General features: G+C 43.8%; 1 protein-coding gene across 1 annotated transcript in view; it reads left to right on the top strand.

Annotated features, from left to right (window-relative positions):
* The window catches only part of GALNT1 (polypeptide N-acetylgalactosaminyltransferase 1), a 616,072-nt gene that overhangs the window by 417,817 nt on the left and 181,302 nt on the right, over positions 1-16,953 (top strand). The window lies entirely within an intron of this gene.

The raw sequence follows: 16,953 nt of genomic DNA, 5'->3' as shown, positions 1-16,953 counted from the left end.
GAGGAGAAGTCAGGTGGATACACAGCTGATAGTCCTACTAAATAGACTGTTATAATTTGTATTATGGCAAGAAAAAAGCAGCTAAGTAAAGAAAAACTAGTGGCCATCATTACTTTAAGAAATGAAGGTCAGTCAGTCAGTCGAAAAATTGGGAAAACTTTGGCCTCCACAGTCACCGGACCTGAACCCAATCGAGATGGTTTGGGGTGAGCTGGACCGCAGAGTGAAGGCAAAAGGGCCAACAAGTGCTAATCATCTCTGGGAACTCCTTCAAGACTGTTGGAAGACCACTTCAGGGGACTACCTCTTGAAGCTCATCAAGAGAATGCCAAGAGTGTGCAAAGCAGTAATCAAAGCAAAAGGTGGCTACTTTGAAGAACCTAGAATATGACATATTTTCAGTTGTTTCGCACTTGTTTGTTATGTATATAATTCCACATGTGTTAATTCATAGTTTTGATGCCTTCATAGTCATGAAAATAAAGAAAACTCTTTGAGAAGGTGTCCAAACTTTTGGTCTGTACTGTACATCTGGATTAGTCAGTGTGCAATTTAAGCTAGAAATACAGCCATCATTTTCTGGGGTTTTTTTTGCCAAAAACCACTATTTTCAGGCCTTGCAGCATCAGCACGTGTGAAATTACAGGGTTATATACTGCTGTTAATTTCAGTTATTAAACAAACACCTGTTTGCGCAAAAAAAAAATTAGTTGGCAGCCTTTGCTGCAGATGTCATTGTGAGATATCTCCTTTACATACTGTCTTTCTATTCAGTTATTTGAAATAAAGCCATTTTGGTAACAATTCTTTGATAGCGTCCTAGTGTGGATCAGGCTGTGTGAGATACACCTTTTAAATACAGGGGTTTGATTCAGGTATTTGAAATACAGCCATTTTGGGCAAAGAAATCTTTAATTGAGACCTACTGTGGGTCAGGCCGTGTAAGATACTGTCACTGATATAGTAGGGGAGAACACCAAAAGACAACAAGAAGGAAGGGGAAAGACACTAGGCCTCACCGCTAGGGAAGGAAAAGGGTCACCACCTATAAAACCCTGCTCCTGGCCCTAACTCCTATCCGTATGGGCACCTCTCGATGGTAGAGATACCCATACACAGGAACCTAGAAAACCCTGGTGACCCTCAGATGCCCTAAAGATAATGACAGGGCAGAGACCACTAATTCCTTTCCTGGTGAAGGAACTAGCGTTTCACTGAGGCCTAGTAAACAACCGGGGGGTGGGGGATACAAAACACAACAAGCGGAACACTTAACTTCAGAGGATGATAGATGAACAGCACTTTAGCACGAACCACACTCCAGCTCTTCCAAGACCAAGTGAAGCTATCCCAAGCAAGGAGTGATGGGAAAAGTCAGACTAAATAGGGCGAGGTAAAGGTCACATGATCCACACCTGAACAGGAGGTGTGGACATACCAGCAACACACAGACAAAGTGAAACCGAAAGAGGCTGTCAGATCACTAATCCGTAGATAATCTTTCAGACCTTCTGAGACCTGTCACAGATGTGACAGTACCCCCCTTCTACGGGTGACCTCCGGGCACCCAGGACCAACCTTATCAGGATGAGCTCTGTGGAATGCTCTCACTAGACGACTAGCATTAACATCAGTCGCTGGAATCCACATCCTTTCCTCTGGTCCGTACCCTCTCCAATGAACGAGATACTGGAGGGATCTCCGGAGAACTCGGGAGTCCACAATCTTGCTGATCTGAAATTCTAAATTGCCGTCCACCATGACAGGAGCTGGAGGCAAGGAGGACGGCTCAACAGGTTTGACACATTTCTTTAGCAACGATTTATGAATTACGTTATGGATTTACAATGCCTGAGGAAGTTCAAGACGGAAGGCTACAGGGTTAACAATGGCAGTGATCTTATATGGACCAATAAATCTTGGGCCCAACTTCCAAGAAGGTACCTTAAGTTTTTAATGTTTCTTGTAGACAACCACACAGAATCACCCACTCTCAGGTCCGGACCACTCGTACGTCTCCTGTCTTTCCGCCAAATAGAAGACAAAGAAGAGGAAAATCGTTCCTCCTCAGGAATGCCGGAATTTTGAGCACCAGAAAATGTACCAAACTGTGGATGGAACCCATATGCCCCAAAAAATGGCGACTTATCAGTGGACTACTGTCTACGGTTATTTATAGCAAACCCCGCTAACTACAAAAATAAAGACCACTCTTTCTGATTCTCTGAAAAAAACATCTCAAGTAAGTCTCCAGATTCTGATTTAGTGCGCTCCGTCTGTCCGTTCGACTAAGGATGAAAAGCCGAAAAGAAGGACAATTGTACACCCAGATGAGTACATAGTTTGTTTCCAGATTCTGGAAAGCGTTGAGTCCCTCTATCAGACACCACATCAGAGGGAATGCCATGTAGTTTCACGATGATGTCGAAAAACACCTGTGCAAGAGTTTTAGCATTGGGTAGACTAGGTAATGCAATTAAGTGTGCCATTTTACTAAAACCACCAGAATCACAGTTTTTCCCGAAGAATTCGGTAAATCCGTGATAAAATCCATGGACGAATGGGTCCAAGGTCTGGACGGGATGGGCAATGGAAGCAGAGATCCGGAAGGCCGAGTATATGTCACCTTAGCACGTGCACAGGTACCACAGGCTAACACATAGTCCTCAACACACTTACGCAACCCTGGCCACCAAAATCTGCGAGAGATGAGATCGACAGTCGATCTGCTCCCAGGGTGCCCAGCAAGCACCGTACAGTGATGTTCCTCAAACACCTTGTGACGTAATTCGGAGGGAACAAACAACTTTCCCGGAGGACAATAGTCCGGAGCATCCTCCTGTGCCTCCAACACCCTGGCCTCGAGATCGGGATAAAGAGCGGATATGACTACCCCTTCAGATAAAATGGGACTAAGGTCATTAGACTCACCCCCCCCCCCCCCCCCCCAGGAAAGCTACGCGACAAAGCGTACGCCTTCACGTTCTTAACCCCAGGGCGGAAAGTGACGATGAAGTTAAATCTGGTGAAAAACAATGACCATCTGGCCTGCCTTGGGTTCAGTTGCTTAGCCGACTCCAGGTAGGCTAGATTCTTGTGATCCGTAATTCCAACCAATGCCGCCATTCCTCGAACGCCAACTTAATGGCCAGCAATTCCCTATTCCCCACATCATAATTCCTTTCATCAGTAGAGAGTTTTTTTTAGAGAAAAATGCACATGGGCACCATTTACTAGGTGAAGGACCTTGCGACAAGATTTCTCCTACCCCTACCTCGGACGTTTCAACCTCAACAATAAATGGCTGAGTCACGTCCGGTTGCAGCAGAATAGGGGCCGAAGCAAAACATTCTTTCACAGCAGAAAAGGCCTGTAATGCCGCATCAGACCAGACAGAAATATCCGCACCCTTCCTAGTCATGTCTGTTAAAGGTTTAACCACCGATGAATAGTTCAAAATACATTTACGGTAGTAGTTGGTAAACCCCAAAAACTGCATAAGCGCTTTCAGATTTTCGGGTCGATCCCAGTCCAACACGGCACGGACCTTCTCGGGATCCATACGAAAACCTGAGGATGAGAGAAGGTAACCCAGAAATTGCACTTCCTGTACAGCAAATACACACTTTTCCATCTTAGCATACAACTTATTCTCTCTTAGGATCTGTAACACCTGTCTCACATGATCCTGATGAGTCTCCATATTAGGCGAATAAATTAGTATGTCATTAAGGTATACAACGACAAACCTCCCCACCAGATGATGAAAGATGTCATTGACAAAGTGTTGAAAAACCGCAGGAGCATTGGTTAACCCAAAGGGCATGACCAGGTTTTCAAAATGACCCTCAGGGGTATTAAATGCGGTCTTCCACTCATCCCCCTCCTTGATCCTTACCAGATTATATGCCCCCCTCAGATCCAACTTAGAGAACACCTTGGCACCGACAATCTGACTAAACAAATCCAAAATCAAAGGAAGGGGGTAAGGATCATGGACGGCAATACGATTGAGCTCATGGAAGTCCAGGCATGGTCTCGGGGTACCATCTTTTTTCTTTACAAAGAAAAACCCAGCAGCCACTGGGGACTTGGATGGTCTAATATGTCCCTTTGCCAAACTCTCGGTAATATACTCTCGCATGGCCTTTCTTTCGGGTTCCGATAGATTATACAACCGAGATTTGGGCAATTTAGCTCCGGGAATAAGATTGACGGGACAGTCATACTCCCAGTGCGGAGGCAACTCCTGATTACCAAATCAGAAAATTCTGAAATGGACGAGAGTACAGTTTTAGTGGTCACTAAGAATGATGCATTAAGACAGTTGTCCATGCAAAAATAACTCTAATCGAGAATCTGTCTCACTTGCCAGTCAATGTTAGGGGTATGTTTGTTTAACCATTGTAAGCCCAACACCAACAGAGCAGGCAGACCCTCCAACACATAACAGGAGATAGATTCCTGATGCAAATCACCCACTTTTAAATGAATGTCATTCACTACCTGCGAGAGGCATTTTTGGGTGAGAGGTGCTGAGTCAATTGCAAAGACAGAAATACTTTTCTCTAATGCATTAGTAGTCAACCCATGAATGCGTACAAACTGTCCATCAATCAAGTTAACTTTTGGCCACTGTCGATAAATGCTTGGATTTTCATAGTTTTGGACTGTAACGCCACCTCAGCAGACAGGAGATAACGAGTACTACCAGTAAAAGACAAAAGTAGGTTTTCTTGCTCCCCATCCACACCACCAATAGTAATTTGAGGATTAAAAGTTTTTTCCTTTTTGTTTACACCTTGATGCTGCAAGTACGGACTAATATTCACAAAATTTCCCTTCTTGCCACAATAAAAGCAGATTCCTTTCACATGACCCAAGCTTTTGCCAGGAGTAGCTCATCCTAACTGCATAGGCTCATCACAAGGCGCAACTACCAGTGTCTCTCCACCATAAGTGTCAAAGGAAGCAGTACCCTTATTGGACAGTACGTCCTGAAGGTGAGGACCCCTAGATCTCTCCCTCAGGCATCTATCTAGATGTACAGCAAGGGACATAGCTGCCTCCAAGGACACAAGATTTTCATGAAAAGCCAACACGTCCTGCAGTCAGAGAGACCCTGACAGAATTGGCTGCGAAGAGCAGGATTGTTCCACTCAGTATCTGTAGCCCATCTCCTAAATTCAGAGCAATAGGTCTCCACGTAACGCTCTCCCTGCCGCAAACTCCGTAACTTGGTTTCGGCCTGAGAGATCCGACTCGGGTCATCGTAGATGAGACCCAAGGCTCTAAAGAATTCATCTTCCGACCGGAGGGACAGTGATCAGGTCGGCAGAGAAAAAGCCCAAGATTGGGCGTCCTCTTTAAGCAATGAAATAATCATACCCACACGTTGACACTCATCCCCAGAAGATTATGAATGCAGCTTAAAGTATAATTTACATGACTGCCTGAACCGGATGAAATTGTCACTACCCCCGGAAAACCTGTCCGGGAGAGCCACCTTCGGTTCAAGGACAGGCCTGGGACCCACCACCGGAACCAGCAGCCTGTGGACTCTGAATCTGCAAGACAGTTGTGCTGAGGTCTGCTACCTCCAAAGTCAGATTCTGCAGCTGTTCGACCAGTGCAGACATAGTATCCATAGCTGCACAGATCAGAACAAAAATGGCGGTATTGGCTCTTCCAAGACCAAATGAAGCTATCCCAAGCAAGGAGTGATGGGAAAGTCAGACTAAATAGGGCGAGGTAAAGGTCACATGATCCACACCTGAACAGGAGGTGTGGACATACCAGCAACACACAGACAAAGTGAAACCGAAAGAGACTGTCAGATCACTAATCCGTAGATAATCTTTCTGACCTTCTGAGACCTGTCACAGATGTGACAGATACACCCTTTAAATACAGGGGTTGGATTCAGGCATTTGAAATACAGCCATTTTGGGCAAACAAATCTTTAATTGAGGCCTACTGTGGGTCAGGCCGTGTGAGATACACCCTGTATATACAGGGCTTATATTCTTTCATTAATATAACACCCTTTTTGGGGCAAAATACACAATATTTTAGTCCTTGCAGAATCTTGACGTTTGAAATTCCTGGATTATATACTGCTGCCATATTCAGTTATTAAACAAACACCCGTTTGGGCAAAAAAAGTTTATTTGGCAACCTTTGCTGCATATGTCATTTTGAGATACACCCTTTATACATTTGGGTTATATTCAGATATTTGAAATACCGCCATTTGGTGCACAAATCTTTAATTGAGGCCTACTGTGGGTCAGGCTGTGTGAGATACACTCTTTAAATACAGGGGTTTGATTCAGGCATTTGAAATACAGCAATTTGGTGCACAAATTTTTAATTGAGGCCTATTGTGGGTCAGGTGTGTGAGATACACCTTTAAATACAGGGGTTTGATTCAGGCATTTGAAATACAGCCATTTTGGGCAAAGAAATCTTTCATTGAGGCCAACTGTGGGTCAGGCTGTGTCAGATACACCCTTTAAATAGAGGTTTGATTTAGGTATTTGAAATACAACAATTTTGGGCAAACAAATTTAATTGAGTCCTAGTCTGTTTCAGGTCGTGTGAGATACACCCTTTAAATACAGGGGTTTGAATCAGGTATTTGAAATACAGCCATTTTGGGCAAACAAATCTTTAAAGGGTTTCTATCACTTCGTATGACATAATTAGCTCTCAGACACTAGCGATCCGCTAGTGTCTGCTCTGGCCAACCATCCTAATATAACTGTTTATTGGGCAGCCGTTTTGCTAAAAAGATAACTTTTATAAATATGCTAATGAGCCTCTAGGTGCTATGTGGGCGTCATTAGCACCTAGAGGCTCCGTCTACCTTCATACACAGCCACCGCCCAGCGCGTCCCTCCAGCCCGCCCATCTCCTGCTGAATGCGATCCTCCGTGTGACGCAACGGACGAATTCTCGCGCATGCGCCGTGCGCGGCTGTATTCGGCGCATGCGCAGTGAATGTCTGACCGCTTCCCTGCTCAGACATCTCCACTGCGCCTGTTCCTTGGAGCACTATGACGTCATCGGCGCAGGCGCAGTGGAGATGTCTGAGCAGGGAAGCGGTCAGACATTCACTGCGCATGCGCCGAATACAGCCGCGCACGGCGCATGCGCGAGAATTTGTCCGTTGCGTCACACGGAGGATCGCATTCAGCAGGAGATGGGCGGGCTGGAGGGACGCGCTGGGCGGTGGCTGTGTATGAAGGTAGACGGAGCCTCTAGGTGCTAATGACGCCCACATAGCACCTAGAGGCTCATTAGCATATTTATAAAAGTTATCTTTTTAGCAAAACGGCTGCCCAATAAACAGTTATATTAGGATGGTTGGCCAGAGCAGACACTAGCGGATCGCTAGTGTCTGAGAGCTAATTATGTCATACGAAGTGATAGAAACCCTTTAAATGAGGCCTTGTCTGGTTCAGGCCGTGTGAGATACACCCTTTACATACTGTCATTCTGTTCTACTATTAATTAAACACCCATTTAGGGCAAGATCCTAAATTCGAGAAATATGAGGAGAGCGTCAAATAAGGTCCGTCATGGCCCAGGTCGTGGTGCTGCTGGTGGAAGTCTTGGTGAATAAACCCCTGCTCTGCATAGGTGACTGGGAATAAAATTTCTGAAATGCTTCTTTAACCAGCTCCGGACCGCCGTACGCAGGATTGCGTCCTGGCGGCGGCCCTGTTATTCCTCCTGGACGCATATACGCGTCCTCTCGCGAGAGGCGAGATGTCCTGTGAACGCGCGCACACAGGCACCGAAGGTAAGCGAGTGGTTCTGCAGCCTGCCAGCGGCGATCGTTCGCTGGCAGGCTGTAGATGCGATTTTTTTAACCCCTAACAGGTATATTCGACGCTGTTTTGATAACAGCGTCTAATATACCTGCTCCCTGGTCATCTGGTGGTCCCTTTTGCTTGGATCGACCACCAGGGGACACAGGCAGCTCTGTAATAAGTAGTACCAAACACCACTACACTACACCCCCCCTGACACTTATTAACCCCTTATTAACCCCTGATCACCCCATATTAGACTCCCTGATCATCCCCCTGTCATTGATCACCCCCCTGTGTGTTTTGCGGATCCGCAAAACACATACGGACGTCTGAATGGAGCCTTACAGGGGGGTGATCAATGACAGGGGGGTTATCACCCCATATAGACTCCCTGATCACCCCCTGTCAGTGATCACCCTCCTGTAAGGCTCCATTCAGACGTCCGTATGTGTTTTGCGGATCCGATCCGTGGATCCGCAAAACACATACGGACCTCTGAATGGAGCCTTACAGGGGGGTGATCACCCCATATAGACTCCCTGATCACCCCCCTGTCATTGATCACCCCCCTGTTAGGCTCCATTCAGACGTCCGTATGTGTTTTGCGTATCCGATCCGTGGATCCGCAAAACACATACGGACCTCTGAATGGAGCCTTACAGGGGGGTGATCAATGACAGGGTGGTGATCACCCCATATAGACTCCCTGATCACCCCCCTGTCATTGATCACCCCACTGTAAGGCTCCATTCAGACATTTTTTTGGCACAAGTTAGCGGAAATTGATATTTTTTTATTTTTTTTGTTTTTTCTTACAAAGTCTCATATTCCACTAACTTGTGACCCCATTTTGGAAAGAAGACACCTCAAGGTATTTTGTGAAGGGCATGGCGAGTTCATGTAAAATTTTATTTTTTGTCACAAGTTAGCGGAAAGGGAGACTTTGTGAGAAAAAAATAAAATAAGAAAAATTTCCGCTAACTTGTGCCAAAAAAAAAAAAAACTTCTATGAACTCGCTATGCCCCTTACGGAATACCTTGGGGTGTCTTCTTTGCAAAATGGGGTCACATGTGGGGTTTTTATACTGCCCTGGCATTTTAGGGGCCCTAAAGCGTGAGAAGAAGTCTGGAATCCAAATGCCCTCCTAAAAGATACTCATTGGAATTTCGGCCCCTTTGCGCACCTAGACTGCAAAAAAGTGTCACACATGTGGTATCGCTGTACTCATGAGAAGTTGGGCAATGTGTTTTGGGGTGTCTTTTTACATATACCCATGCTGGGTGAGAGAAATATCTCTCTATAATGACAACTTTGTATAAAAAAATGGGAAAAGTTGACTTTTAGAGAGATATTTCTCTCACCAAGCATGGGTATATGTAAAAATACACCCCAAAAGACATTGCCCTACTTCTCCTGAGTACGGCGATACCACGTGTGACACTTTTTTGCAGCCTAGGTGGGCAAAGAGGCCCAAATTCCAATGAGTACTTTTAGGATTTTACAGGGCATTTGGATTCCAGACTTATATGTAAAAATACACCCCAAAAGACATTGCCCTACTTCTCCTGAGTATGGCGATACCACATGTGTGACACTTTTTTGCAGCTTGGTGGGCAAAGGGGTCCAAATTCCAATGAGTACTTTTAGGATTTTACAGGGCATTTTTTACTCATTTGGATTTCAGACTTCTTCTCACGCATTAGGGCCCCTAAAATGCCAGGGCAGTATAACTACCCCACAAGGGACCCCATTTTGGAAAGAAGTCACCCCAAGGTATTTCGTGATGGCCATAGTTAGTTCATGGAAGTTTTTATTTTTTGTCAGAAGTTAGTGGAATATGAGACTTTGTAAGGAAAAAAAAATAAAAAATCATTTTACGCTAACTTGTGACAAAAAATAAAAGTTCTATGAACTCACTATGCCCATCAACGAATACCTTAACGTGTCTACTTTCCGAAATGGGGTCATTTGTAGGGTGTTTGTACTGTCTGGGCATTGTAGAACCTCAGGAAACATGACAGGTGCTCAGAAAGTCAGAGTTGCTTCAAAATGCGGAAATTCACATTTTTGTACCATAGTTTGTAAATGCTGTAACTTTTACCCAAACCATTTTTTTTTTTACCCAAATTTTTTTTTTTATCAAAGACATGTAGAACAATAGATTTAGAGAAAAATTTATATAGAAATTGAGTTTTTTTTTTAAAAATTTTACAACTGAAAGTGAAAAATTTCATTTTTTTGCAAAAATTTATATCAATTTCGATTAATAACAAAAAAAGTAAAAATGTCAGCAGCAATGAAATACCACCAAATGAAAGCTCTATTAGTGAGAAGAAAAGGAGGTAAAATTAATTTGGGTGGTAAGTTGTATGACCGAGTAATAAACCGTGAAAGTAGTGTAGTGCAGAATTGTAAAAAGTGGTCTGGTCATTAAGGGTGTTTAAGCTAGGGGGGCTGAAGTGGTTAATTGATGCGCGCCACCTCCTTTGATTCAATGCTTAAACTTAAACAAGTTGTACCACATTTGCACTTCAATAATTTGTCCCACATTTCCACTATAATCTTTTGGCCAACATTTGCGCCTCAATAGCTTTTCCCACATTTCCGCTTGACTCTTTTGGCCCACATTTGGACATCTGTAATTTGTACAACATTTGCGCCTTAATAGTTTTCCCCCCATTTCCGCTTGACTCTTTTGGCCCACATTTGGGCTTCTGTAATTTGTCCCACATTTGCCCCTCAATAGCTTTTCCCACATATCTGCTCGATCACAAATTTTTTAAATAAATTTTATCTCCCTTAAATTTGGTCTCTCTTTCTTACGCGCTCTCTCTGCCTTGAAACCCTGATTCCAACATCGAAAGTTGATAGAGCAGATATCAAATTGGATCGTGAACATCACGCCTACACGAACTGACTGACAGGGGTCAGCCCCTGCAACTTCTGGGTCTCCAAATTGGGCACATGGCCTGAGCTTGCCCTTTTTCCCCTTGGAAGTGCTGGCCTGCCCTGCACCCAGTGTATTGTCTGAACGTGTGTTTAGCACGACTGGAGGGTTATATTTCCCAATGTTTTGGGGTGTCCCCTAATTTAAAAAATAAAATTTAAAACCAAAAACCAGTGTAGGCTACTTCCTCCTCCACCGCCGCTTCCACCTACACCGCCACATCCACCGCCTCCTCAACCTCCTACTCCATATGAACCTTGTCCTCCTAGATCAAGATTATAATTTTTTTTTTTGTCATTTTAAGTCATATCCCTATTTGTTTGCAGAGCACTTGCCATGCTCTAAACCACATTTTGATGACATTTGCAGCCCTCTAGTCCTTTCCATGACATTTTTACAGTCATTTTAGTGCTCAAAAGTTCGGGTCCCCATTGACTTCAATAGGGTTCAGGTTCGGGATCAAGTTCGGTTCCCAAACTCAAGCTTTTTTCTGAAGTTCGGCCGAACCCGTCAAACCCGAACATCCAGGTGTCCGCTCAACTCTACCCAGGATCTATTAGGACCTGGAGGTCCTTCCTGGGCTCCTGTGAAAGCCGGGACATCCCCTCACTCCGTTTTTTTCTTTCCCCGCGGTCCTATCCGTTCTACAATCAGGGTTGGACCTGGTTTTGTCACGAGGGTGTCAAGAGCCACGCCTGACTCCGTTATACCCGGGGTCAGTAAGTCGCAGCGGGTGGCTGCGCGCTCCATGTCTAAAGACAGTGCTGTTTATTAATGGTAGCTTTCTGGGTTTGCCTTGCAATCCTTTTTGGCTCACTCAGGGATCCGTAGCTTCTCCTCCTCAGCTGTTTCTTGTCCAGCAATCCCAACCTCCTTATATTCCCATCTCTCACTTCTCTGGTTGCCAGATATAGAGCTTCCTGCCTGGACTTCTATACTGACCCACTGGAGCTGTGTAGCTGTGTTCCCTGGTTGTTGTTCCAGAACGTTACCCTCCGGATCCCTGTTGGGCCTTGGTGGTCTGCTGTTGTCGCCCACCTGGGATTATATGTTTGTCTGTATTGTCTGTCCTCTCCTTGGTGTTTTCCTCTTAGTGTCAGTGGTGCGGACTAGTGACCCCACCGCCCCGTTCACTACATAGGGCTCATCTTAGGGAAAGCCAGGGTTTAGGCACGTGATCGGCGTATGGGTGAGCAACCCGTCTAGGGACGTCAGGGCAGTCAGGTGCCAGTCGCAAGGTGAGTCAGGGGTCACCATCTTTCCCTCTCCCTTGGACAGGGCCTTCCCATTTCCCTCCCTTTGCGTGACATCGGTCATTACAGGTTTCCAGTGTACTCTGGCTTCCCTGATGCCCATGGAAACCTTCCTTCACGGAGTGGCACATATGGTTCCTCCGTACCATCCTTTACCGCCTTGGGATCTGAATATAGTTCTCCTAGCATTCCAGTCTTCTCCCTTTAAGCCCTTGCGGGAGATCTCACTCCAGCTCCTGTCCTAGAAGGTAGTCTTTCTTGTGGTTATCACATCCATCAGACGAGCGTCCGAGTTGGGGGCGCTCTCTTGCAGAAAACCCTTCTTGGTTCTTTACAAGGATAAGGCGGTTCTCCGGCCCATTCCTTCTTCTCCTGAAGGTGGGCTCTGACTTCCATATCAATGAAGAAATTGTCCTTCCTTCACTGTTCCTCCCCTTCACACCCTACGGAAGGGAGTTGCATTATTGGATGTTGTCAGAGCTCCGATCATTATTTGGCAGCCTCCAGTCTCTACCGGCTTACGGAACCCCTTTTTGTCTTCCGAAGGGTCCTCACTAGGGATTGGCAGCCTCCAAGGTGGCCATTGCACGTTGGATTCGGTCTGCAATTGCTGAAGCATACCGCTCCCGGAGCAGGGTTCCGCCCTTAGGTGTCACGGCTCACTCCACAGAGCGGTGGGCGCTTCTTGGGCTCTGAGGAATCGTGCTTCGGTTGCTCAGTTGTGTAAGGCGGCTACTGGTCCTCCTTACACACGTTCACAAAATTTAACCAGGTACAGTCAGGTCCATAAATATTGGAAAATCGACACAATTCTAAAATTTTTGGCTCTATACACCACCACAATGGATTTGAAATGAAACAAACAAGATGTGCTTTAACTGCAGACTGTCAGCTTTAATTTGAGGGTATTTACATCCAAATGAGGTGACCGATGTAGGAATCACAATAGTTTGCATATGTGCCTCCCACTTGTTAAGGGACCAAAAGTAATGGGACAATTGGCTTCTCAGCTGTTCCATGGCCAGGTGTGTGTTATTCCCTCATTATCCCAATTACAATGAGCAGATAAAAGGTCCAGAGTTCATTTCAATTGTGCTATTTGCATTTGGAATCTGTTGCTGTCAACTCTCAAGATGAGATCCAAAGAGCTGTCACTATCAGTGAAGCAAGCCATCATTAAGCTGAAAAAACAAAACAAACTTATCAGAGATAGCAAAAACATTAGGCGTGGCCAAAACAACTGTTTGGAACATTCTTAAAAAGAAGGAACGCACCGGTGAGCTCAGTAACACCAAAAGACCCGGAAGACCACGGAAAACAACTGTGGTGGAAGACCGAAGAATTCTTTCCTGGTGAAGAAAACACCCTTAACAACAATTGGCCAGATCAAGAACACTCTCCAGGAGGTAGGTGTATGTGTGTCAAAGTCAACAATCAAGAGAAGACTTCACCAGAGTGAATACAGAGGGTTTACCACAAGATGTAAAACATTGATGAGCCTCAAAAACAGGAAGGCCAGATTAGAGTTTGCCAAACGACAGCTAAAAAAGCCTTCACAGTTCCGGAACAATATCCTATGGACAGATGATACCTAGATCAACTTGTACCAGAGTGATGGGAAGAGAAGAGTATGGAGAAGAAAAGGAACTGCTCATGATCCTAAGCATACCACCTCATCAGTGAAGCATGGTGGTGGTAGTGTCATGGCGTGGGCATGTATGGCTGCCAATGGAACTGGTTCTCTTGTATTTTTTGATGATGTGACTGCTGACAAAAGCAGCAGGATGAATTCTGAAGTGTTTCGGGCAATATTATCTGCTCATATTCAGCCAAATGCTTCAGAATTCATTGGACGGCGCTTCACAGTGCAGATGGACAATCACCCAAAGCATACTGCAAAAGCAACCAAAGAGTTTTTTAAGGGAAAGAAGTGGAATGTTATGCAATGGCTAAGTCAATTACCTGAACTTAATCCGATTGAGCATGCATTTCACTTGCTGAAGACAAAACTGAAGGGAAAATGCCCAAGAACAAGCAGGAACTGAAGACACTTGCAGTAGAGGCCTGGCAGAGCATCACCAGGGATGAAACCCAGCGTCTGGTGATGTCTATGCGTTCCAGATTTCAGACTGTAATTGACTGCAAAGGATTTGCAACCAAGTATTAAAAAGTGAAAGTTTGATTAATGATTTGTATTCTGTCCCATTACTTTTGGTCCCGTAACAAGTGGGAATCGCATATGCAAACTGTTGTAATTCCTTCACTGTTTACCTGATTTGGATGTAAATACCCTCAAATTAAAGCTGACAGTCTGCAGTTAAAGCACATCTTGTTCGTTTCATTTCAAATCCATTGTGGTGGTGTATAGAGCCAAAAATGTTAGAATTGTGTCGATGTCCCAATATTTATGGACCTGACTGTACATATTTATGCATTTGCGGTCGCTGCCTTGGGCCGCGTGGTCTTGCAGGTGACAGTTCTTAGATGCCTGCAGGGACGCTTGCTCCCATGGGTCTGTGGTTTTTCCTTCACTGTTGACTGCTTTTGGACGTCCCACGGTTCCTGTGTCCCCCAATAAATATGGGCGAGAAAAGGAGATTTTTGTATAACTTAACAGTAAAATCTCTTTCTCTTCATTGGGGGACACAGCACTCACCCAGTATTGTTTTTCGACCACAGTTGTAGCTGTTGCTGGTAAGAACCCCGTTGGGTCTTTTGGAATGGTTGGTGTTCCATGTTTTTTCTTTGGTTGGCTTGCTTCTCCTACTGCTTGTACACAAACTAAAGCTCTCTCTCCAGGCTGGAGGGGGTATAGCTGCCAAGGGAGAAGCTAACAGCTTTTGCTAGTGTCAACGCCTCCTAGAGGACATAGCTATACCACGGTTCCTGTGTCCCCCAATGAAGAGCGAGAAAGAGATTTTACTGGTAAGTTATACAAAAATCTCCTTTTAATAAAATTAATAACGTTTTTAAGTTTAAAAAAACAACACCACATATTCGGTATCGCCGCGTCCGTAATGACCGGCTCTATAATTATATCACATGGTCCACTATGTCCGATAAACAACATTAAAAAAAAGTGTAAAAAAAGAAATTTTTGTCACCTTACATAGCAAAAAGTGCAACACCAAGCTATCAAAAAGTCATATGTCTTACAAAATGGTATCAATAAAACTGTCACCTCATCCCGCAAAAAATGAGCCCCTACATAAGACAATCGCCCAAAAAATAAAAAATTAACTATAGCTCTCAGAACATGGAGACACTAAAATATAATTTTTTTGTTTCAAAACTGCTATTATTGTGCTAACGTGAAATACATAATAAAAAAATATATACATATTAGGTATCACCACTTCCGTAACAACCAGCTCTATAGAAATATCACATGACCTGACCCCTCAGATGAACAGCGTAAAATAAATAAAATAAAAACAGTGTAAAAAGAAAATCCATTTTTGTCACCTTACATCACACAAATTGCAGCAGCAAGCGATCAAAAAGGCCTATGCCCCCCAAAATAGTACCAATCAAACTGTCGCCTCATCCCGCAAAAAATAATACCCTACCTAAGACATCCGGTCAAAAAATAAAAAAGCTATGACTCTCAGACAATGGAAACACTAAAATATGATTATTTTTTGCTTCAAAACTGCTATTATTCTGCTAAAGTTAAATAAAAATAAAAAAAGTATACATATTAGGTATCGCCACGTCCGTAACAACCAGCTCTATAAAAATATCACATGACCTAACCCCACAGGTGAACACCGTAAAAAAGAAAGAAAGAAAAAAATGGTGTAAAAAATACGCCTATAAAAGGCATATACCCCTAAAATAGTACTAATCAAACAGTCCCGCAAAAAATGACAACTTACCTAAGACAATCTGTCAAAAAATAAATAAGCTATAGCTCTCAGACTATGGAGACACTAAATTATCATTATTTATTTCAGTTTAAAAAATGCTATTATTGTGTAAAACTTAAATAAGAAAAAGTGTACATATTAGGTAATGCCACGTCCGTAACGATCTGCTCTATAAAAAAGTCACATGACCTAATCTCTCAGGTAAACGCTGTAAAAATAAACAAGTAAAAACAAATTTTTTGTTTTCAAAAATGCTTTATTATGTAAAACTGAAACAAACATCATAGATAGTAGACATATTTGATATCATTGCGTTCATAACAACCTGCTCTATAAAAATAGCGCATGATTTAGCCTGTCAGATGAATGTTGTTAAAAATTAAAACTGTGCCAAAACATTCATTTTTTGGTTACCTTGCCTCACAAAAAGCGTTATATAGAGCAATTAAAAATCATATGTACCCCAAAATAGTACCAATAAAATGGGCACCTTATCTCGTAGTTTCCAAAATGTGGTCACTTTTTTGAGTTTCTACTGTAGGGGTGCATCACGGGGGCTTCAAATGGGACATGGCATCTAAAACCAGTTAAGCTAAATCTGCCTTCCAAAAACCATATGGCGTTCATTTACTACTGCGCCCTGCCGTGTGGCCATACAGCAGTTTAAGACCACATGTGGGGTGTTTCTGTAAACCGCAGAATCAAGGTAATAAATATTGAGTTTTGTTTGACTGTTAACACTGGCTTTGCTACTGGAAAAAAATGGATTAAAATGTAGAATCTGCCAAAAAAGTGAAATTCTGAAATTTCATCTCCATTTTCCATAAATTTTTGTGGAACACCTAAAGGGTTAACAGAGTTAGTAAAATCAGTTTTGAATACCTTGAGGGGTGTAGTTTCTAAAATGGAGTCATTTTTGGGTGGTTTCTATCATGTAAGCCTCGCAAAATGATTTCAGACCTGAACTGGTCCTTAACCCCTTAACCACCTCCGGACCGCCTAACGCAGGATCGCGTTCCGGAGGTGGCAGCGCTGCGCACAGTCACGCATATACGCGTCATCT

The sequence above is a fragment of the Bufo bufo genome, chromosome 5, assembly GCF_905171765.1.
Source record: "Bufo bufo chromosome 5, aBufBuf1.1, whole genome shotgun sequence".
Lineage (NCBI taxonomy): Eukaryota > Metazoa > Chordata > Amphibia > Anura > Bufonidae > Bufo > Bufo bufo.
Note: the sequence above shows the minus strand (reverse complement) of the source record. Positions and strands in the feature narration are given on the sequence as shown.